This window comes from Equus quagga, chromosome 20 (assembly GCF_021613505.1).
Source record: "Equus quagga isolate Etosha38 chromosome 20, UCLA_HA_Equagga_1.0, whole genome shotgun sequence".
NCBI lineage: Eukaryota > Metazoa > Chordata > Mammalia > Perissodactyla > Equidae > Equus > Equus quagga.
This window is the reverse complement of record NC_060286.1, coordinates 12,853,380-12,877,926: the sequence shown is the minus strand read 5'-3', so window position 1 is coordinate 12,877,926 and position 24,547 is coordinate 12,853,380. Positions and strand designations below refer to the sequence as shown.

Sequence of the window (24,547 nt, the reverse complement as noted above, 5' to 3'; positions counted from 1 at the left end):
ACCACAACAGCATTACTGGATTCCTATTATACACTATGTTCTTGTGGCCTGGCAATTGTCCACGTCTTGAAAGAGTAGACATAAGTCTGGGGAAAGAGTTAAGTTGGGCCCAGTTCTAATCCAAGCCCATTTTACATCCTGCAAGGGAAATGGCATATTCAGCCATGTTCTCTGCTTGGGGAAAGAAGGACCGTGAAGGTAGTTGGGTGCAGTCCAGAGGCCTGGCTTCGTGAGGTTCTGGGTTGGAGCAGCACAGTGAATGATTTCAAGGAGAAAGTCCAAGGAAGGCCCCTCTTCCTTCCCTCCACCCCTTCTCAGTCCTCTACACCCACCCACATTTGTCCACACTCCTTCACTGCAGCACCAGAGACCATCATGCCCCTTCCATTGACATTCTTAGAGTTCCAGGACATCATCCAGCTCCATTCAGCCTGGTGGACATTTAGGACAGGGAGTGGGACCCACTGGGCCCAGTGTCTTCCTAGAACACAAATTTGGATTTAAATAGTAAAAGCTCAAGGATGTGCTGTAGTATTAATCTCCCATCATACAAATGCCCAGAGGGCACTTACCGGGTCAAGACAAGGCCCCTGAGCAACCAGTTCCCTTCTTAGCCTATGCACCCAAACACAGACATGCAGTTCCAGAACAAAGCACTCACCCCCCGTGTCCTTCCTGTGTGTCATTGGAAACCCCGCTATTCTTCCCTCCTGTCCCTAGACCCTTCTGCTGTATTCTCTGGGGGGGGGGGTCACAGCTCTATATCTGACATTACTGCCCACAGATATGGAAAAATACACCAAAGATGGCACCACCCCTTCCCAAGTATGTATCTTGCTGATAGACGTAAGAGAAAGCAAACCTTGACCTAAGCTGTGGGCAAGAAAGAGAGGCAGAGAGTTTTTGGACAGAAAGAAGTGTGTAAATTTGTAAATACTGGTCAGTTTTGAGCGAAAGCCCAAGAGTTGACTTTACAAATAAAGTGCAGTAGAGATAAAGTTGGATCACGGAAATACCACAGAACACAAATAATCACAGATCTTCCACGGCATGGGAGGTACAGAATTTAAAGCAGTCCCTAGGAGCACGAGGTAATGCTTTGTTATAGACCATCGTGTACTGTCTCATCTCTAAGGCGTAGGTCTCAATCTGTTTACCTGTATGACCCTAATCCTTAGCACCATGCATGGTACATTAATGCTTGTTGAATTGAATAACAACTCCCTTGAAGTCAGGAGTCCAATCCTCCCCACAGCACAGAGCTAGGGAAGAGAAGACACTAAATATATACTTATTAATTAATTAGCATCCGAGACTAATAGGACACCCCAATTGAACCAATTCCCCAGACAAGATAGAGTCCCTGGGATCAGCAACTCCTCAGGCATATGCAGCCTTCCCTGAAGGTGGCAGAGTTCTCCTACAAGGGCCAGGACAAAAAGAGTGAAAAGACTTGAAACAGGTTTTATCCTATCCTCCATGATGCAATCCGCACCCCCCACCTCCCACCCCCTACTGTGAAGCTGGGCTGCCTCTCAGACAGCGCCTATGGGAGAAACCTTTTGACTCAGATCTACAAATAGAAAGATTTCCCCCATTCTAACCCATCCCAGGACCTAGTGGGGCCGAGAATTGGGACTTGGATGAGATGTTGTGATAGAAATTCTTAACCTATTAATGTTGCCAAATCCCAAGATATCCTCCTGCAATCACTGCGTCTGGCTGAAATTTTTCTTTGAACTGATACAGTGAAGTTGGGACAGGCACACAGTGTCCCCTGGGGGAGAACAGCTTAGATAGCAGCATAAAATCTTTTCGTTGCAAAGCCTCCTCATAATCAGGCTCGCCTTAACAATACCCCTTTGTCCCTCCTCAGACGACTAAACTCCTTGCATCCTGGCAAAGGGAGGCACGGAGGGGAGAGGTGACCAGTTTGAAGTTTGGTTTCTAATCTCCAGGGCAGAAATTCTTTCAAATTTGCCCAGCACCTGGGCTGACTGCTGGGTGGGAAATGAAAGCAGCTGGGGAGTGGGGGTGGCTCTCTCCATGGTTCCGAAGTTGACTCTATTCTGCACCCCCCGCCCCGAATCTATAACTTTCACGGTTGAACCCACCCCTTGAAGTATGAAGTAGTATAGTTTCAATGCGCGTGCATATTTTCACATTGATTTCTTTTAGCATTCGCTCCCCACCCCCTTAATTTACTGTTAGTCTCATGAACCTGCACTAATTTTCAGGGCTGTCTTAGAGCACACACATTAATATCTTAATGCTCTACGGATGAATTCACATTTTCACAGAATGGTGAGTTCTTCATTTTCAGGCTCAAGATGTTCACGAATACTGCATAGTCCTTATCCACTGCATTTTCTTTTTGATGACTGAAAAAGAGAGAGGACATGACTTTTGAATATCCCCAAAGTAGGAACACGCACATTATCTTGTGAGCTCTGTGGAAGTCCATACCCTCTTCCCACATAGACATATAAAGAGCAAACCTTCTGACAAACCTGCAGTCAACTTGACCATATCCCCAGGCCCTAAGTCTCCTCCCCTTCCACTGGTACCCCTTTCCACCCCTCAGAGGCATTTTGTAAACATTCAAGGGCATCCTTAACAACCTTTTGCACTTGCCTCCCTTATTACAGTTCACCCATTCCTGAGCACAGCTCAGAGCTGCACAGGTTCCTTAAAACGTCTGCCTGTCTCCAGCTCTAATCCAACTCCAGCATGAGCTTGATTTTATTCAGCATTCTATGCTTTCCTGTCGTGGTACTTTTCAGAGATTCCTGCTACTTTCTCGAAGCTTATGTGTTTCTCCCTTTACCTTCTCTCATAGCCAATAAGCTTACAGGGCAGTGGGTCAGATATAAATTCCCTGTGCTGCCTACGCTCTCCCCACGTCATGGACATTTGCTTTTGGGCTGCATAGCAAGCTTACATCAGGGTATCCTTCTGGCTCTTCCCTGGCCAAGAGGTGAATGCCTTACTCAACTTAGGTAAATTTGACTCTTTTGCACTTGAACAGAAGTGATAAAAAGCTTGAAGTCCAGTTGTTCTGGCAGCAGAGCCCTGAGGAGACTCTCAATTACTTCCCATTACCTGCGCCCCCAAAGCTGTCCTGGTCCTAGGCTTTTCAAGTCTGTTTTGCCAGCATTCCCTCTAAATCTGTGAGCCACCTGATCATATCCTTCCAATAAATTCCTTTTAGACTTAAGATAGCTAAAGTCTGTTTCTGTCGCTTGCAACCAAAGAATCCTAATGATACAGGTTCTTAGCCATATTTTCTGAAAGACAAGAACTTTTCTCTCCTTCCAAGCAAACCATCCATAAAGTGTTGCTCTTGTCTACTGTAAGTAATTTTCTTGATGACTTTTAAGGAAAACAGAAAGATTTCTGTGTGCTTGTTAGAGAGGATAGGTTCCCTGGGGCTTACCCCAGTTATCTCCCTCCCACCTTGTTTTTCTGTAAAGCTGGTCCAAAATAATCTCAAACTCAAGATTGCCTTTGACTTCAATACTTTCTCTGTTCCTACCTCACTTCTTTCTTCCTTATCACAGCATCTGGGACAGACTATACATAACTCTCTCTTGGCCTCCAATTTCTATCTTCCATCTCCCTACCCAGGTCCTTCCTGATCTGGCTGTGGGCCCAGTCCCTCCACTGAAATCACCCTCTTGAGCCACATCTCTCCTGACTTGTGGTCAGAGGGCAACCCCCAGGGAACCAATCCTCTCTAACAAGTATACGGAAGTGTTTCTGGTTCCCCTTGAAAGTCATCAAGAAAATTAGTTACAGTAGACAAGAGCAACCTCTTTATGAATGGTTTACTTTGGAGAAAGGCAGAAAAGTTCTTGTCTTTCAGAAAATATGGCTAAGAACCTAACATATTCAAGCCACTTCGGAGACTACAAAGACACTTGAAAGCCTCTCTTTTTCCCCGCCTGGTGGTAGAAGAGAGATGTGAAGAGAACCACCATTAACTGCCTGCCACAGCCGGGTCATGTACCTGGCACTATGCCAAGTACCTGGCCTGCATCATCTTATTTATGCAGCTGTGGGGTTGGGTATTGTTGTCATTTCTATTTTGCAGATGAGGAAATAGACACAGAAAGGTTAAATAAACTGCCTTAAAACATCTGGCTAGGATGTTGAGTCTGAACTCAAATCCAGGTTGCTTTGACAAGACAAGAAGGCAAAGGAGGTGCTGGCATCCTCTGGTGTGTGCTAGCGCAACAGGGCTTAGTTTGTTCCATGGGCCTCCACTTTGAATCTGTACTTGAATCCCCAGAACCACCATTACTGAGTCTACTTCCGCCAGGGTCACCCTCCCCACCCATTCGCACAACCCTGTATGCAGGTCTCAGTATTCTTTGGGTGAAAAGTCAGGGGACCCACTCATCGCGACACATGCTACTTTTAGGTCTGCTTCTGCAGCAGACCACTCTGCCCTGTACACGCCTAATCTTATTTGAAATCTTCTAGCTGCAGGTGGAAAGGACCTTGGATGAGGTGGCAGAAGACCTGAGTTTGAACTGCATTCTGCCTTAACTAGCAGTATAACCCTGACCAAACCATACAATCTCACTGAGTCTTGATTTCCTCATTAATAAAATGGGGATAAAAATAGCTGCCTTACCCAAAGATAGAAGATATGTCAACTGTAAGGTATTATATAAATTTTTGTTAGGAAGAAATGATTCCTAATTTAGGAATGAGGAAGACCCAGATCATAGAACTAAGTCCTTGGGACAGCTGGATAAAGTAGAGAATGGCTGATGCTAAGGCTTGTGCCTACTTCCTAATTCTTCCTTCTTTCTGATTCTGTAACTGGTCCCTTGGCTTCTATATACTATGGCTTTTATACTAAGGATGAAAATATTAATATTATATATGAAAACATTTCCCTTGACCTCAAAGTTTATTTTTGTCTCTGATTTTAAAAGAAATTCAAACATTTTTGTGGGACCTGAAAATATTGAGGGCACTAGGCACTGTACCTACTGTGCCACATGGTTATGTTGCCTGGAATTCAGATCTTTAGCCTCAGCCCATTACGTGTTCCTCTGCACAGTGCTGCCTCCCAGAGCCAGAGGGAGCCGAGTCAGCTGCCAGCCACAGATTGAGAACTGGGCCTCCAAGGAAAGGGGGCACAGCACAGGTCCCTCTTCAGCAAGGGAGCTATGCTGCCAGACTAACTGAAGCCACTTCCTGCCAGGGTGTTCCTGAGAGGAGGCTGTCTCCTGCCTATCTGACAGTGTTCTAGGGACAGATGGCATGCCTCACTGGAGCCCTGACCCCTTCTCACCCCTCCCTGCCTTACCCCTAGTAGAAAACCCTTTCCTGTTGTTGAAGGCCTACTGTGCACTGAGGACTTTACATGCATTATGCCGTTGGGTCATCACAATATTCTTATAAAGTAGGTGATACTATCTCCATCTTTTTTTTTTTTAAAGATTTTATTTTTTTCCTTTTTCTCCCCAAAGCCCCCCATTACATAGTTGTATATCCTTCGTTGTGGGTCCTTCTAGTTGTGGCATGTGGGACGCTGCCTCAGCGTGGTTTGATGAGCGGTGCCATGTCCACGCCCAGGATTCGAACCAACAAAACACTGGGCCACCTGCAGCGGAGCGCACAAACTTAACCACTCGGCCACAGGGCCAGCCCCTACTATCTCCATCTTACAGAGGAGGAAACTAACTCAGGGAAGCCAAGAGCTCTTGCCACTGATGGCATCACATGGCTGTGTACTTCTTATCCTAGTTTGAGAAACTCAACAAAACTCCTTCTGCCCCTGTTGAACTTTCCTTTTGGAAAGAATGACTCAGCCAGCCCAAGAACAGGGAGTGTATGGTGTAAGCTTAGAACTCCTCGTCCACATTGCCCATCCCTAGTTCGTGACGTATCTTTGCTAATCTCTGAATATTCTGGCCAGGAACAGGAGGTTGACAGTAGACCTGTGGCCCCATCAGTCAATTAGGGGAAGATATAGGATGGGATCAGGGTCAGGCAGTAGGAAAGCAGCCTAGCTTCTCACCCAGAGTGGGGCAAGACCAGCTGGATAAACCTCAGTTCCCTTTTCTTTGAAGACTCTGTGCTGCCTTGGATCTCTGTACCTCTTTGTCACTGTGGCATGTGAGGAAAAGGGAGAGAAGGCTAGGAGAGACACAGCCATCAGACTTCTCAGATCAGGCCTAGGCACACATAGGGTCTGTGTGAGAATAAGAAAAAGGCGCCCCCTCTGGACAGATTATTTACAAAAGGACACCCCTGAGGGACATTATGAATTTTTTTAAACATCCTTTCCTCTTGGCTGTGGCCCCCAGTGCCAGGACCCAGGCTTGGCCTGGAGGTAGGGGCTGGATTACATTCCCACTCCCTGCTCGGCCTTTCTGCAGGACCCAGGACCTGTCTGAGGGGCCTAACTCAAGTCAGGGGCCCTCTGTCACCAATTTCCCATATTCCATGTTCTAGAATCTCCAGGCTTTTCCATCTTCCAATAGAAGAATCTAGATTGACTTCAGAAAGGAAATTTCTGTTTAATCTTTGCAGTAGAAACCAAATTGTGGGCCTTGGAGGTTCAGACCTTGCCTTAGGCAAATTCCTTAACTTCCGTAGGCCTCAGTTTCTCCATTTTGAAAATGGGGATAATAAAAATGACCTTGCAGGACTGTTTCAATGAATGGACTGCACGGAACATAATGCTGGCACACAGTGGGTCTGCAACACCATGTGGAGCGTGGCCCTCAGGTAGCCAGGACCTGCAAGATACCCACGGCAGATGTTGTATGCGCAGTCCCCACAACTCCTGCAAGCTGCGAGGTGAGTGGCCCCGGCCAGTCCTCTCCTCCGTGCTCTTGTAGACATCTCAAATGCAGGCGGGGTGGCGGGGGCCGGGAGGGCCCAGGAGCTCTGCACTGCAGCCACCTGCGCCGCGGCCCGGGCCGAGGGCGCGCTCCCAGGCGCCCAGGACTCGGCCGACTGCCGGCTGCGGGAGGCGGCAGGAGGCGGCGGGGTCGGCGGGGCATCGGACCCGGCGGGTGAGCCCGCGAGAGGTGAGCAAGGAGTTAAGCCGGGCCGGAGGCAGAGCGCCTGTCAGACGCGAGCATGTGCAGTTTGCACCGCATCCGTACTATGGGTGAGTGCCGCCGCCGCCGCCGCCACCGGGGGCTCGGATCGGCCGGGCAGCGGCGGCTGCAGCCCCTGGCCCCCTCGCCGCCGTAGCGGGCGAATGCGGGCCCAGGCGCGGCGCCGGAGGGCGGGCGGTGTGGGGGAGGCACGGCCGGCAACTCGGCGCGGGGGGAGCCCGGACGCCGGGCGTGGGGGCGGGGAGCAGGCGGCGCAGGAGAGCACCCTGAGTCCCCGCGCCGGAGGAGGAGCGGGAGCAAGCCGGGGAGACGGCGCTCCTGGCCGCACCTGCACCCGGCGGGCGGCCGGCCCTGCCCCGCCCCGCTCCTGCTCGCGGCTCCGGCCCGCACCGGTAGGTGCCCCCGATACCCGCAGAGAGGCCTTTCCGCCACCCGGAGAGGTGGCCGCGCGGGGCGGGCAGCGCCGAGCGCGGGGTCGCGGGCGATGGTGCGGTGATGGGGAAGACCGGGCGACCGGGCCGGGGGTGCTGCCGGATCCCGCTTCCTCTTTGCTTTCGGTTTCAAAGCGGCTGCCCCGGCTCGAGAGCGAGCCGAAGATTAGATGGTGCGCCCCGGCTTGGATTCCCTACGGGGGGATGGGCACACAGGGGGGCGTGTTGGGGAAGGGGTGCACGTTGGCAACTTTCCCCGCCTGAAACAAAGGGGCTTCGGAGAGATGCGAGGGAAAGGGGCCAGCCGGGCATCTCCGGCAGCGGAAGGTTGACACCCCCTCGGGAGGGCAGAGCGGGGCGCCAGTCTGAGTGGAAGCTAGGGAGTCCGGGCTTGGGAGTGAGAACCGCGGACCCTCCTGAGTTTGAGGTTGAGGACTTTCCTAAGGAGAGGAAACCGTGAAGATGACCCTCCGCCTTCTCTCCAGGGTGCATGGAAAACCTAGGGGCTGGTGGACTGCACACCTAAAGGTCCTCCCCTCCCCGGGTCCGGGATCTGGGCCCGAGCCCAGCCCCCTGGCTGCCAGCTCGCCATCTGCCCTCCCTGATCTCCGGTGCTTGGTGGGAGAGGCAGGGCTGGGATGGGGACCGTTACAGCTCGGTTCACGGCAAGGGCAGAGAGACATTGGCCTCTCTGCCAGGTATCTTCCTTTCTCTCTTTCTATGCCTGGTCAGAAACTGATCCCTTCCCTTCCTTCCAGGGACTGTCTTTCTCCAGGATCCTTGGGGGTATGTTTGGTTGCCTCAGGTACAGAGCTTAGGGTGGCAGGAGGTTGTTCTGATGCCACTTCAAGCCCTCCCAGGAGGAGAAGAGGAGGACCCCGGGGAGCTGTCTGCCAGTGTAACCTTGGGGGCTCTGCTCAGCAATTCTCTCGTGTTCTCAGCACCTAGTAAAAAATGAGCTGTTACTCTGGCCTTCAGACTTGGGTCATCAGGAGGTCTGGGTTTCTGTCTTTGCTGTAACCAGGAAGAAGAGTCAAGGGGAGGGCTGAATGGCCTGCTCTCAGGGTGGTACGGTGTCTTTCTCTCTAGAAAACAAATGGGCCAGGTTCCAGGTCCCAGGTCCCCGACTTTGTGTCTCCAGGAATGAGGTGCCTCCAGCTCCAAGCCAGCTTGCATGTGACTACTGGCTTCTGTCCTGTAGGAGGACTGCCCCTTGCCTCTCTTCCTCTTAGAAAGGACAGCCATTTGAGAGTTGGGTTTTTCCCCTGGTTGCAAGGCAGAGCTATGTCTGCTTGCCTGTGGAGACGGAAGGCACTTGTGGGGGGGTAAGCGCTGGTCTGCTAGGTGACTCTCCTGCCTGCTCCTGTGTATGAGTTAATGATACAAGTGGTTGGGCCAGAGGTGGGCCTGCCAGGTTACCTCCTCGCTCTAGAGCCGTGGAGGGTGAGATGAGCTAAGAGTTGGCCCCCTCCCCAGGGCTTTGTATTTGGGCACAGCAATGGGTAACTGGGGAGACAACAGGGGCTGGACCAACTTATTTATCTGGTACTTAGAGGGAAATGACAACCTGATTTAATGTTGACTTTGGTCACTTAAAGTTACAGGAGTGAGGGAGGTTTGAGGACCCGGGAGGGGCAGCAGGAGAAATTGAAGTCCCCTGAGCTGTAGGTCTGTGGCCCTGGAACTTGTGGCTGAAGTCAGATGCAGGTGCCAGACGAGAGAGCACCAACAGCCCCACTTCCAGGAACCTTTCCCCTCTGAATGGCAGGGTTGATTATCCCTGAGCCCCTCACTGGCTTTATCCCAAGCCATTTATTCAGAGCGGAGAATAATGATATGGAGACCTGATCTCCCCACCCCCAATGGTGAGAGAAGGGGCTTTTCCGTGGATTGTTCCTCAAATGTACTGACTCTAAGCAGGGAGAATGATACTCTCTCAACTCCCTCTTTTAAAGTGCTGAGGCATGAATTTTACATTTGTAAAGTGATTTAAGCACGTTGGTCCGTGAGTGAAAGATATTAAATGAGTTAGGGAGCTTTATACTGTGTTTATTTCACCTGTATCAGATTTACATATTGTTTTTAAAGGGAATGGTGTCATTTGGCAGGAAAGGACTAAATTACAGCTTTTGTGATAGGGAATGCTCGGTGTCGGTTTTAACAGTGCAGTTTTTAACCAGAAAGGCACTTGCTGCAGCACATAGGCAGCAAGTGTTCCTCTGTCTGCCTCTGCTCTCGGGATGTCTTAGAGTTCCTTCCTACAAGGATTCTTCCTGGTAGACGGTGTCCAGCCCTGGCCTCAGTGACGGTCACCCTCCGAGCTCTGAAGAGGGTCTCTGATGATGCTAGGGACTCTGATGTTAGAAGTTGAGACTGGGGTGAAGGCAGTAAAGTGAAGCCGGTTGGTCTTAGCAGCGGCCGTATCAGATCTGGCTCTCCTTGAGGGAAGGGAAATCTAACCCTCGCACAGCCTGGCTGTTTTCAAATTTGTGTCCCTTTCCTTTCCTCCTCCTGCGCCTCCCCCCGCCCGCCTCCAATTTACAGACAAAGTGGTTTGGGTTTTATTTTATTTCTTTTATTTCAGGAACATTCCTTTTAAGGTGTGGATAATTTCTGACTTGGCAAACTCTCAGCTCCCTTTGTGGCAACACCTGGCTAAGGAGGGAACGTCGGAAGGATTTCTGATGTTCTGAACAGGAAGAAATTCAGCCTTTCTGGTCAGGTCGTCTGCTTACTCCACCACCACGTCCCAGAAATCAGAGGCTTTGATTTGGAAAGTACGGTGTAAGCTGATTTCTGGAGAAGGGCAAAGAGGCAGCACTTTGGATTATGGTTTCCCTTGAGGGAGACTCTCCTTTTGAGAGTTAGCACACTGGCTGTGGGGAATGTGGATGTCTGAGTTGGGGAAGTTTTCCTTTCCTAGGATTTAAGAATGTTTAGACTTAGTGTGGGAGGAGACCCATAGGTTATACTATTTTGTTACAAGACAAAGATGCGCTAATAGAATTTAGGTACCCCTGTGTTGGGTTACAGAGGTACATTTGCCTCAGACTTTGAGCTGTGAGATGCTCTCTGCTGCTGTGATCCAAGGAAAAGGAAATGGGTTTTCCCCTGCAACTCACATCCGTAGATAGAACTGAGGCTGAATATGTAATCTGTCACATCCCCCGGTAAAAACGAAATTTTTTCTCCCTTACCTTTGCTCACATCCATCCTGCAGGTGTGGACTCCCGGTCTCCTCTGCCCTTAGGCCGTCCTCCACATTCATTTTAACATTAGTTCCCCTATGTGTAAATTTAGTGGAGTTGAGGTCACAGAGTGATATTGGCCCCCTACTCCTTCAAAGGATGGTTCTGAAAGGTAACTTTCCACCCTCCCCTGATGTTGGTGCTTCTTCCTTTGGGGTTGGTCACAATCCAGTTTGGCAGTTTGAGGAGTAACCAAAGTCATTGCCAATTCCTGTTGCTGAACATCAGGCTCCCCATCATCCTTTACTCTGCTGGCTCCCCAACAGGGAGTTTGCTGTGGTCTTGGCTCCCGTTGTGGCTGGTGTCATAGGAGGGACAGCATTCTTGAAATTAGAGCAGTCTACATGGGCAGGAGTTGGGTCCTCACATTGTTCCTTCCTGCTGCTCTATCCTCTAGAAGCATGGCAGTTAAAAAAATAAGACTTGCATTATCAAATCCTAACTTAATGTGGGGAGATTGAATCGATAAGGGGGCCTAATCAGAGAGTGCACTTTCCACCAATCCTCTCTACTTCAGAAGCTCTGTGTTCAGAATGCACTGGGTTAGCCATTTATGACTGCTTCTGCAGCTGGATTTGAATGACGAATGCCTTCGAGCTGGTTCATTCATTCATTGTTTCCTTTCAGTTTTTAAGAGGCACCCCATCACATGAGTTTCTGGAATGGTCCATTTCCATCAGAAAGATCACTTACCCTGAGTTTCTGTAAGGCCTTGATACCAGCCCAGAGGAGCTAGGGATGCCCGCCAAGAAGGAGAGTGAAGGGCTACAAAGAGCGGATTCTTTTCTGGACTTCTGAGGGGTGATTCATGCTTCCAGATAAAGTGTGCTTCTTGGCGCTCCATGGTTTCTTTGCTTGCACAGTCAGTGAAGGGACAGCCCTTGGAGCAAGAAGCCCACCTTGTAGACAATAACTGTGTTCTTTGGAGGAATGGTGGGGACCTGTTTGTAGCCCCCTGCCAACCCCAATCTTCTTTTTCATAGCTGTCCTTGGCCAGACCCTATTTCAGTCCCTAGTCCCTAGGATCCCCCTCCCTCTCATTCCCAATCAAAAAAGCTTTTCCAAAGCCAAGAATAAGGCAGCCAGGGCATTGGTCTTACTTTCATCTACCTTCTTAAAATAAATATGGGCAAGAAATATTGTCACCACTGGGCAAAACAAGCCGCGGCTCCAGATTTTTGTTTGGTAATTGTGTTTTTGCCTGCTGTAAATAAGGAGATGACCTTCGTACACTGATCTGTAGATTCCTTAAAGCTTTCATATAGCCTGCACAGTTTCTAGCACATGGTGAGTGCTTATTAAATCATCAGCTGTGATACTTGGATGAGATCAGATACCCAGATTTCTAGGTCATTGGGCAATGCTGTCGTTTGTGTAGGAGCTGATGGTTGGCAAAGACCTCTAGAATCAGGAAATCTGGGATCCCTCCCTGACTCACTTGTGTGACTTTGGACAGCCCATTTCAGCCCTCTGAGACTTACTTCCACAAATGGAGCTTCAGCTGGGTTCAGTGATCATAGCAATAATAACAATGACAACTACTATTTATTGAATACTTACTATATCCCAGGCGTTGGGCTAAGCACTTGCTATATGTTATCCTTCTCTCACAGCAATGAGATAACTACTATTTTTTTTTAAGATATGCTCTTTTTTTGGTGAGGAAGATTGGCCTTGAGCTAATATCTGTTGCCAATCTTCCTCTTTTTTTTTTTCTCCCCAAAGCCCCAGTACATAATTGTATATCCTAGTTGTAAGTCATTCTACTTCTGCTATGTGGGATGCTGCCACAGCATGCCTTGATTAGCGATATGAACGTCCATACCCAGGATCCAAACCAGTGGACACCAGGCTGCCAAAGTAGGAAATGCCAACTTAACCACTCGGCCACGGGGCTGGCCCAGAGATAGCTACTATTAATTATCCCCATTTTACAGCTGGAAACACTGAGGCTCTGAAAGATAAAGTGATCGTACATGTCACACAGCTAGCAAGTGTTCGAATTAGGATTTGAACTGAGATCTGTATGTTTCCTTTGTGTCCTATAGCCTTGGATCACATGATGGAATAAATGTTGGGGAGAAGGTAAAGTGGAGGTAGTGTGAGTTAAGCTATAAGAAGGAGAGCTGATGTTAATTAAACACAGCTAGTTAAAAGGAGAAGGAAGCCCAGATGCTTATTTGAAAAACAACATCCTGACGAATGTTCAGGAAGAAGAGAGAGGTCGGTATCCTGCATTGGGGAAGTAGGCCAGATGGCCTGAGAGTTACTATAAGGGAAACAGACTTATGCTTGGCGTAGGAATGTATCTTATAAACCCCATTTCATTTTGATGCCAAAATTTTTCTCTCACTTAACAGGCTATCTGGGCAGCCTATTTCTTTTTGTCACCCTGCTGCCGTTAGTCATAGTAGCTTATCTTTGCAGATTCTTGACTCCAGTCCTCATCCTCCAACCTAGTTTCTGGGCCTTCCCCTACCCATCATTATCGTCCAGCTGTGGAGACCTGATTATGACTCTGGGGCCCAGGTACACTCTGCAAAGTACAGCAAGCATTGGACTATCCTGTTCTTCTGAGAAAGTATTTGTGGCCACTGATTACTCCATTCAAATGTGACCAGCTATTTCATTGAGGTGATTCTCCTCTCTTTCATCCTTGTTTGTTCCAGGCAAGTTAACTCTGAGGTTTTCTACCACTTTGAGGTGTTTGTGGAAGAAGAATGAATGTTCAAGTGGTGGCCTGGGGGAGGTGAGTGGACCCCCTTGGAAAGTTAGCGTGATGGTGTAAAATGGAGCATTGTGCTAGAGGTGAGGGTACTTGGGTTCTCATCTCAGCTCAGTGACTCTGGGAACGTGACATGAGTCCTTTGTCCTTTAGTTTCCTTATCTCTAAAATAAGAATGTTGGAAGAGAGCTTCTCTAACATCTCTTCCAGTAATAATGTGGGATGATCCAGTAGGATCTGGATAACTTGGTCCTTTCCCAGGGAATAACTCAGCTGATCTGGAATTGTAAGAAGTCAGAGCTGGGAGAGCAGAGGTGGGGTTGAAGGAGAAAAAAGCTAAGGGACAAAGTCGGAGCTGGAGTAAGTTCCTCCTTGTGAAGGGGGACTGGGTCAGGTCGTTCCTCCTTTGACTGTTTAAACGGGGCTACAGAGAGGCGGTGTCTGTTCAACCTTGTACTCACCATCTCCTAAATCATTGGGAACATCCTTGTATCTTGACTTAGAACTTCAACCTCACACTCACCTCATCCTCTGACTGTCCCCAAGTGAAGGCAGCAGCGAAACTGTGCATTGGTGTATGTTTTACATTCTGCGCTTAGATTTGGCAGTCTCCAGGACCTGGTTCAGCCCAGAATCCCCCCAGGGCTCCAGGACCTGGGGACTTGGCTGATGCTTTCCAAGTGACTCCGTGTTACAGAGAGGAGAACATGCCTCCTCTCTGCTGCCTAGTTGCACCTGAAAGAGCAGGATCATACCTAAGCTCAGCCTGGGAACTCAGGGAGCCCAGCTTTTCTGCTTGTGGAATTGGGCCATCTGGATTTCCCTTTGTTGTTCTTTTGTTTTTTGGGGGGTTATTTTTGCTGAGGAAGATTTGCCTAAGCTAACATCCTTTGCCAATCTTCCTCTTTTTGTATGTGAGCAGCTGCCACAGCATGGCCACTGACAGATGAGAGGTGTAGGTCCACGCCCAGGAATTGAACCCAGGCTGCCAAAGTGGAGCACGCTGAATTTAACCACTAGGCCACCAGGCTGGTCCTGGATTTCCCTTTGAGTAGAACCATTTGTCCAAGGACCTTTGGATTCTGCCATCCATTGGTAAATCTTCTCTTTTCATTTCATCATCTTCAAGGATGAGGAGCAAATGAGTTCCCACTAAACCCACCAAACCAGTCTTTCTGTGCTTGCTTTTTCCTTGGTTCCTTATTGTCCTATATCAGTTATTTCTAATGGTGGTTACCATACCATGGGGAATAGAGAGATGGTTTTAGTTGGTACAGGGACAAACATTTCATTTTAATAGCTATGTTTCTAATGAGTGTAAAGAAACATGACTCATTGGAATGTTCTCCTAAAGAGAGTTAATTTTGTCTCCCACTGTCCCTTCAGTTTCTTCAGTGGGATTGGTTCTTCCCCTGCCCTGTGACAAAGGGAAGTCAGGCCCCATAACTTTTCTGGTTATTCTTAGGCAGTAGAAGGTCCAGTGGTCACTTTAAGTCACAAGCGTAGTCTGTTCAGTACTTAATTCCTTCAGTCTTTTGCCACTGGGCTGGGAGGGACAGGAAGGGCTCACTTGCCCGGTGCTGTTGTCTGCCGGCTTCCAGCTTCCTGGGCCTGGCAGGTATTTAATACCATTCTCTCTCTTGTGGCCATGTTCATGGTTTCTCAGAGATTCCTCTCCCACCTATTGCTGGGATCATTCACTTCCAATTGTCTTGAAAAGAGCAAATTATCCTCTAAAATCCAGCTATTCACTTCCAGCCTCTTTCAGCCAAGCTCCTTCAGTCTGTCCAAGTGGCTTTCTTGGACAAGATCTGCTCTGATCTCATGCCAGCCTTTCTCACATGTGGCCCACGTTAGCACAAGGAGACAATCACACATCCTTTGGAGGATGAATTTAGGAATGCAAGCTGAGCCCCCAGCTCTGCCATCTCTCTTGGCTCCCCTGATAGCAGATGGCCAGACTGTGTCTCATGCTTTGGGCATCTCAGGTGGTCAGATGCTGGTCCACCCAGTCCTCCCAGGGTCAGACATCAAGTTTCCTGAGTGGTCCTGTGGAAGGCCATCTCACCAGCTTGGGAGCGTCAGACCTGCTGTACTCAGTGCCTTAGTTAAGACTTTTGATTTAACCTCTTATTATATGTGTGTCACCAAAACCATAACTGTCACAAGAGACTTAACAATTTCATGAATATTATTGCTTAGGAGAAGGCTATACTATGTATTTGACTAAAAGTTTAACTTAAATAAAAAGGTTAACAACAACTAACATTTATCGAGTACTTATAATGCCAGGTACTCTCTTTTGTTTAATCCTCATGAGAGAGGTCCTTGCATTATCTCTATTTTACAAATGAATAAACTGAAGCCAAGAGAGCTTGAGCAGCTTGTCCAAGGTCACACAGTTGGCATCAGAGCATGGATTCAAAAGGAAAGAATCTGACCCCAGAGTGTGCTCTTTTCAACCACTACGCTCTGTCTCTTCCTACAAGGGTGGTGGGCAGCCGTGACAAGTCATGTGGGCAGAATGCAAATGCTTGGGGAATGTTGCCTTAGGCCCTAACAGTAAAGTCTTCACTCTGGCATTCAAGCCCTCCATGCAATGCCTTTACCTGCCTTTCCAAAAACTCCTGTGCCCTTTACTGGAGCCTAATCCACCTGCCCCGCTAAACTGCCGAGCCCAACCCCTCCGGTGCCTCATTATTTCCCTGGCCAGAGGGCCCTCATCTGCTGTGCTGCCTCCGCAAGTTGCAGTCCTTTTAAACGTCAGAGCCCTTCTTTGCCACAAAGGTGTATTTGACCAAAACCGCTTCATGCTGGTTCAGGATCTTTCGCTCCTCTTGTAATTTCATCACCGAATGGGCAGTTATTATGTGCTTCTATGCAAAGAGCAGTGAAGGGCGGCTAGCAGACCCGCGTCCTGATCTCTCCATGCCACTAAACAACTTTTGCTAAGTTATACAAGGCCTTCAACCTCTCTGAACTTTGGTTTCATAATTTTAAAAGTGTGGGTGTGGGTTAGCCTCCTTCATTTTTCAGTGTTCTATGGTTGATGTTTACCTTCTTGTCCCCGCTAACTTTTAAGCTCTTGAGGACTGAAACTCTGTCTTGTATGTCTTAGTCCATCCCAGGATACTGCACAAGATTTTACACACAGAAGGTGTTTAAAAATATTAGTCTGTTGGCTGGTGGGAAATGCTGCTGTAAATCTGCTCTGGGCTTCACTGACTTGTAGAAATCGCCTTCTTCTGGGTGATCACCATAAAGTGAGGACTTTATGATTCTCTTTTCAGCATAAATTTATAACAAAAGCTTTGGGTCTAATCTGCTGCCTTTTTTCTGTAGGAAACTTAATGTAATGCTATTAAGACCCATACTCCTTTATCTAGTTTCAAAATCCAAAACATTCTAAAATGGAAAGCTTTTGGTAAAACCTGACCTGGACTAATATGAGGCCATTGGTCAGCTATCTACTCTGAGTGTGATTATTCATAAATCTGGCCACAAAAGTGTTAATGTGTCTGAATGGGGGTATGCTCCAGACCCTGCTGTGGGGATTATGTAATCTACAGGATGTGCTCTACATTACCTTTTTAAAGATCTGAAAAATTCTGATTTCCCGGGGTTTTGGGTAAGAAACCATGGTGCCGTGTGGTATTTCTCCACAGAGATGCTATTGGCGTTGGGGTGGGATAGATCTTTGTTATGTGGGACTCTCCCAGCATCACAGAACCTCCCATGACCCTGCCTTGTTGGCACCATAGTGTACCAATTTGATTTTTTTAAATATTGCATTATGATACCATTTATCTTGATTACTAAATTTTTTTGGCACCTCCGTAAACTTTTTGCCTGAGGCACATGCCTCTCTTGCCTCACCCAAGTCCCGGCCCATGACTCCGAAACCAAGAAGGCTTCTCCTCTTCCCACTGGTATGTCCCTCGGTGGGAGGTACCTGCTGGGTGCGTTTCGGGTTAACACGAGTGGGGCCCTCTTGGCCACTAGACTGAGTCAGCTCCCCAAAGAGATTTGTCAACCGGATCTTGCATGCACTTCCTACATCTGATGTTTCCTCAGAGCCCATGTAAATCTGGTTCCCTACTTCCATCTAGGACGTGACACAGCTACTTATTTGAGAGTCAGTGTGCTTATTAATCCCTACAGCTACTCTGACTGGATGTTTAAAAAGTTTTTAAAATATACAAATGCTCTTGGAAAAACATGAAAACAATAGAAAAATGTACAGTGATGGAACCTAAAGTGTTCTATTGTGTTTTATTCATGCTTTGTTGAGGAAACTGAGAGGAGAGGTGATAAGAGTTGCAAATGTTAGTGGAGGAGTCAGGCTCAGAACCTGTTTCTGGTCCTCCCTTTAGCATTCCAAGCTGGCAGGCTGCTCCCTTCCTTTCTCCCCAGGTCCCAGTGTCCTCAAGCTGGAAAGGACACAGGAGTCAGTTAGGTATCCCCCTTCTTGATTGAAGGACACATCTTTTTTTGCTTTTTTGCCCTTTGTCATTGTTTGGCAGTGATGGGCGTGCCTAGGGGAATTTAGGCCGCCTCCCCCACCCACCATCACCATTAAATAACCATCTCAGAATCTGAGCCCTAAGTATCCTGGCCTGCCTTTTAAACCTATTGGAGGTCCTCTGAGATCATTTCTCTATCCCTAGTCCTGTCCATGATCCTCACGATATAGCATTTTCCATAAATATCCTTAAGCATCCTCTTACATACTGTTTTCTCATCTTCTCATCCATTAAGGAAGATATTCCCCAGACAAGCCTGGCACCTATTTCTTTGACTTCATCTAAACACATCTTTGCCTCCAGACATTGAACCATTTATTATTTCCCTGGTCCCTACAGATGACTTGTGGTCTTCTACCTATTGTCATTATGCTGGAAAGTGCCGAGATATAGTATAAGTTAAACTAATCATGGAAATGAAATTTCCCAAAGGTACCAAATTGAATAGTTTTCTTAAGCTCCATAGATTGACCACATTGTCCGTGCACTCATCATTCGGGAGCTTCATGTCCGTATTTGTAATGACCATTGAATTTACTCTGTGGGGTTGATGGTTTGAAGTCACCTGATTCTGCTCACTCCTTCATTCCTGTCCACACTGCAGTTTCCCTTGCTTCTAGGGACACATGATCTGGAATGGTGCCCTCTTTTTATTTAGCATATATTTGTAATGCCTCCTAATTACCCTGAATAAAATTCATGGATAATATGACTTACCTCTCTCCGAAAGTTTTTTAAAAATCAATATAATGCCTAAACTGTAATATAAAAGAGAAATAAATGAACAGTTAGTTATAATACAATATCATGCATTCGAATATGTAATTGCTTGGGCACACCTACATGGAAGACAGAAGGAGGAGTCAGATGCTTGAACCTGTACATAGAATCACCGAGAATGTAACAGCTACAAATACCCACAAGATACAGGTGTGTGTATGGGTGACTCGAATACCACAAGACGTGTTGCTGAGGTCGATGTGATTTTCCCAGTTGGCGAGTCACTCTTGGTGAAGTTAAAGAATATCAAGTATAGTATCCCCCGTGATGTGCACTCTAATGGTGTTCCTGGACAATTTAGTATATGTTAAAACCATACGAAATTCTTCTGTGTTTGTTTCAGAAAAGGAGGTTGGTTCTAGACGCAGATAAATATAAACAGGCTTTTCACCTCTGTGAATGTCCAGTGGGACATTGCAAAGTCACGTGGGAGAGTTCTTTTGCGGGCCATGGTGGAAATTGCAGGGCACCCAGGATTCCTAGGTCTCCACCTCCATGTACCTGTAGCACTCCCCACCCACCGTGGTGCTGACAGAAGGTTCCCTCCTCCCAGGGGTGGCCCCGTTGAGACCGCTGGTCTAGAAAGACCAATGCCAGGAACTGGGAGACCTGTGTTCTAGGTCTGCGCTATCGTACCTCCATATTTGTGTGACCTTAACTCCAGATGCCTGCGTCTCCTGTCTGTAAGGGGGTTGTAATGACACACTCGTCCTGCTGGTCTATGGGATTGTGGCTCACTGTGCTCTCCTCCATGACTTCAGGACAGGCCAGAGCATCCGAGTGTGCCCCACATCGTATATCCCATCCATCAGCTCTCCCTCACTGTGGTTTTTTCTTAGCCTTTAAACATCCTTAGGTCTCTCTTATGTGGGAAAGAAAGAAGAGAGATAGGGAGGGAGGAAGGACACCCCCCTCATCTCTACTTCTCCAGCAGCTTTTCTCTCTCTTCCTTCACAAACAAATTTCTCACAAGAGTTATCCGTACACACTGTCTCAGTCACCTCCCTTTGCAGTCACTCCTCCTTCACAAATGGCCCCCAGTGACCTCTGTGCTGCTAAGTCTCTTCAGTCCCTGTCTGACTTGTCTCTGCAGTTGACCACAGCCCCCAAAGCCTTCTGCCCCCAATTCCCTGAACCCTGGTCCTTCCTCAGGCCCCGTTCACAGCGCCTCGCCCCTCCCACCTTCTCCCCAGCATGCTCCTCCTCTGCGCTGCTCCCTCCAGCTGGGGTCTCAGACCTGCCTCCAGCCTAGAGTCCCACGGGCATCTCATACTTAGAGCATCTGACATGTAGCTCATCCTGGGTCACTGAGCATGCCTGTTCCTGTATCTTCTCTCAGGGAATGACACGGCCATTACCCAAGTCAGAAGACTGAGTGTCGTCCTCGACTCCCCCCTCTCTCCCCCTCATTCCCAATAAATCCCTCACCCAGTGCTGTCTGTCCTGCTTTCTTAATAGGTTTCGAGTCTTCGCTAATTTGAGTTGCCTACTTGACCCTTATCGGCATCTAGGATTGCAACCCAACTTACTGTTTGGGCTGGATTAAACCTTTAGAGACCCTCAGCAGGGACCTGTTTAAGGTCCCATAAGTAAGTAAAAATAAATTAATGTAATGCTAAGTTATAAGAGAAAACCGTGGTTTCAGAAAGAACAAAATTTGTGTGCTGAAGCCACAATATCTTCTTTTTGATTCTTTCTCATTTTCTCTTCCTTAAAATAATTTCTTTTGGCGCTCCATTGTGGGCAGTACCGTAAGCAAGTGTCTCGCAGACCAACTGGGCAGTCCAGGACCACTGAGAATGTCAGCCTCCTGTGAGCCGGGCTTGGGTCTTTGCCTCTGTGGTCTTTGTGTGTCCTCGCGTCACAACATAGACCCTGAGGAATTGTTTAATGAACATGTGAGTGAATGCATGTATAATGAGATGAACTTGAAAGGGCTCACTGAAGTAAAAAGCATTGTCAGAATGTAAATTATTATTAGTAGTAACTGTCTGGTATTTGATGTTACAGTAGAATCTCCAAGATTTTCTATTTCCAATGTTTTAAAAACAACCAGCCCCACTGTTTTGCTCCAGCATTCATACTCCAGCCTACCTAGCGATGCATAGTCTGCACGTAAAAGATGCATATAAGGATTTCTGAATTAATAAATAAATGAGTTTGTATAATATGATGGTTTGCTCAATTCTCTTTACCCCACAATGAGGCTGCTTAAAGAGACTATCACCTGTCCGGCTGTGAGGTATTTAAAGTGACCACATCCAGCCGTGACAGACAGTGAACCCGGGGAGGGAGGCTGTGCCTGGGGGTGTGTGTGCATGTAGGCGAGGGATTACTTTGGAATTAGGTGGTGGCGACGGTGGTGGGGTGTGGGAAAGGGGGCACCTACCCTAGAAAGCCTGCCTGAGATCTCAGAAGGCCTAAAGTCAGGCAGTATGAGTAAGACTAGCTACAAATCTTTCTGGGGAAATGAAATACCATGTTACACCCAGAAGGCAGTGGCTTAACAAATACAATCTGACTCATTATTATGGGCTTGAGGACAAAACAGGTGTCAAAACATCTCCAGAAAATATTAATTACCTTTAAGAATAGACCCAAAAGGTTAATAATCCTGTCTCTCTGGTATTAATATGGAGGCCTCCTAGAAGATTGCTGATCTGGGGGAGGGGAAGGAGTAAATCGATGGAGGAGTAAGAAAAGAGAAGGGCCAAATTGGGAGAGGAACTGTGTCCATGAGGGACATTTGTCAGAGCTGGAATTTTTGTGCCCAGTGCAGACATGTGACGACCGATGTCCCACCCGGATTGACCTCCATATCTGCTCCACCCCTACCTCATTCCCCGACTAATGAAAGGGGCCCCTTTGTTGTTTTCTTTCCTCCCAACTTTTTATTTGGAAGTAATTTCAAACTTACAGAAAAGTTACCAGAATCACAAAACACCCCTATACTCTTTATCCAGATTCTCTATTTTTAACATTTTGCTTCATTTGCTTTATCATTTATGTTCTCTCTCTCTCAGTTTTTTCCTGAACTGTTTATGAGTAAGTTCCCTACACCATGGCCTTTATCTCTAAATATTTCGGTGGGGATTTCCTAAGAACAAGGATATTGTTTTATATAACCTTCAGTAAATTGAACATTGATACGATACTTTATCTAATCTGCTGGTTGTATTCCAGTTTTGTCAATTGACCCAGTAATGTCCTTTATAGCATTTTTTCCTGTCCAGGACAGGATTCAGTCTAGTTGTCATGTCTCTTTAGCCTCCTTTCGTCAGAACAGTTCCTCAGCCTTTCTGTTGTTTATGACATTGACATTTTTCAAGATTATAGCCTCCTTTTCCCCCTTTTAGAAAAATAGAATGTTCTTCCCATTGGACTTATCTGATGTTCCCTCATGTTTTGACTCTGGTTACATATTCCTAGCTGGAATATACATGAGTGATGTTGCAACCTTTTCGATGTATTACATCCAGAGGCACTGATACCCATCTGCCCCCTATGTGTGATGTTAAGTTTGAGGCATTCAAGCCCTCAAACTTAACTCAGGTCAGGTGTTGTCCAACTTCCTCACTGTGAGTTTACTAGTTTCCCCTCGCTACTAATAAGCAATCTGTGGGGAGACACTTTAAAACCGTATAAACATCCTGCTCTTCATCAACATTTTGCCTGTAGCTTCACCACCCCTCCCTTCTGGGTGTGCAGGTATTTCTGGATTCCAGACAAGGGATAGGAGTTCAAAGCTGTCTGGAACAAGGTGGCCCAATTCTGAGGGCCTCACCCAGGTAGAAGGGGCCCTGCTGTGCTGGGCCCAGCCCTGTTGAATACCGGCATTTCCACAATAACTTTCCTCTTCTGCCAGCAACAGAAGCTCATTCGTCAGTCTCTCAACTGACGTATAAGAATGTTCTCGCAAAATCTTCTCAGCTTTATTTGGGCACAGTGGGGTATAAAAAGAAGGCTAGTGCCCTCTTGGTGTCTTTAAGGATCCTGCCACAGAGCTGGGGAGACAAGACTCGGACTCACTGGAAGGTAAAGGACAGATAAGTTGTCAGTACTCTGACCCCACAGGACAGCTTAACCAAAGCTATCCCATGACTCTGGAAAATCAGGTGACCTTAGGAGTTTAGGGGAGAAGAGATGGAGTAGCTTAGGTAGGAGGCAGGGACCTTTCGTTATCCAGGGTAATCTTTGGAAGTTGAAGCACAGGCAAATATGGGTAAACAGAGATGAGAGGTAAAGGCGTTCCAGGAGGGGAAGCGTGTGCACAGAGACCGGGCGATGGGAGCATGGATGGTGCGACTGGGGACCAGCCTGGATGGGGTCAAGCAGTTCAGGCCGCAGGATCTACCCTCTTTTGTTTTACAAAGTAACTACTTTGCAACCAAATCTTACTGAGCACCTACCTCAGTGCCAGGCATTTGAAAAAATAACTTTTCCAATCTAAAAGTAATACGTGTTCAGTATAGGAGGCTTGGAAAAAGAGAAATATGTAAAGAAAGATTTTAATGAAGTCACTCTGTTCTTTCATCCAGAGATAACTGGTTAACCGAGGTGTGTTTCCTTCGTTTCTGAGATCTTTAACATTCTTCTGGCAACAGCTTTGTTTTGGTTCATGGATTCTGTAGCCCCTCTTATCCCTCGGAGGATATTCATCATGCTTTTTAAAACATTTCATTTTGTTGACTTTGTTAATTCTGTTTTCTAGCTGGAACTTCTGTTCTCAAATTTGGTGGTTTTGGTTTTGGTGAAATGTTTGGTGAGTCTTTGTTACGTGTCACCTCCCTATGAACCCGAACTCCGTGCTCCGGCCGCCAGTGGCTGTGGACGGGAGGGTAAGAGGTGCCTGCTGGGGACTGCAGGAGCTGTCCAGGTGTCCCCTTGCCCTCCTATCTCAATGTCCAGGGCACAAGCATGGGTGGAGAGGTGGGGCAGGGGCCCACTTGCCTGGCTGCTCCAAATCCAATCACCAACCACTCAGGGACTCTCCTGGGCCCCCAACTGCTGGCTCCAAACTTGGAGACCCCAGAGCTGTTGCTGTGACTGAGCATAGAATCCTCAGCCACACTGTCTGGGTTCAAATCCTAGCCCCAGCATTTACTAGCACTCTGACCTTGAAAAAGCTCTGTAACTCTGGGTCTTATTTATAAAATGAGGATGAGGGTGGTCTCTATCTCAAAGGATTTTTATGAGAGTTAAATGAGATGATATATGGCAAAGTTCTTAGAGCAGTGTCTGGCATATATACGTGCTGTATGAGTGTCAGCTGTTATTTTTTTTTTAATTATTTTGTGATTTTATTTTTTGGGGTTCTGGTTTCTCCATCAGTTTATTCCCATTTGCCTTCCATCTTCAGGCAGCCCAGATAATTCCTTCTTGTTTTCTGGTGCTGTAATGGATTTATTCTTCCTAGAAAATGTCTTTTCTGTCATTTTTTAGAGCCTTGGTGGAGGCAGGTATATCGCCTTGGCCTGCCATCTTGATACGTCGTGCACATTCTTCAGGTTCTTTTTCCCTGAGTATGTACAGGTGTTATTATGATCTGTATCTGTAATACAAACATCAGGGCATCCATTGTCATGTATGTCATCTCACCTGAGAGCCCGGCCCAGGGCAGGACTAGCCACCTGGTCTGGGTTCCCAGATGCTGATCCTGTCCTGGGTAGGACCGGGGGTGGGGGGGGTGAGCAGTTCTCCTCCCGGCCTTCCTCAGCCTGGGCTGAGGCTGTCGTAATAAGTGTAATGGCTC

At 47.5% G+C, this 24,547-nt stretch overlaps 1 protein-coding gene across 18 annotated transcripts in view; it reads left to right on the top strand.

Moving 5' to 3' along the window:
- Nucleotides 1-7,023: 7,023 nt before the first annotated feature.
- The window catches only part of TMEM229B (transmembrane protein 229B), a 35,164-nt gene continuing 17,640 nt past the window's right edge, over nt 7,024-24,547 (top strand). For 10 of the 18 annotated variants that reach the window (XM_046647283.1, XM_046647281.1, XM_046647279.1 and 7 more), the window contains exon 1: nt 22,646-22,830. The gene's annotated coding sequence lies outside the window, so the exon portion shown is untranslated. Of the gene's footprint in view, nt 7,139-7,260; nt 7,481-13,459; nt 13,517-22,644; nt 22,831-24,547 lie in introns of those variants that run through there. The other 8 variants (XM_046647277.1, XM_046647267.1, XM_046647282.1 and 5 more) reach the window with 6 other exon arrangements.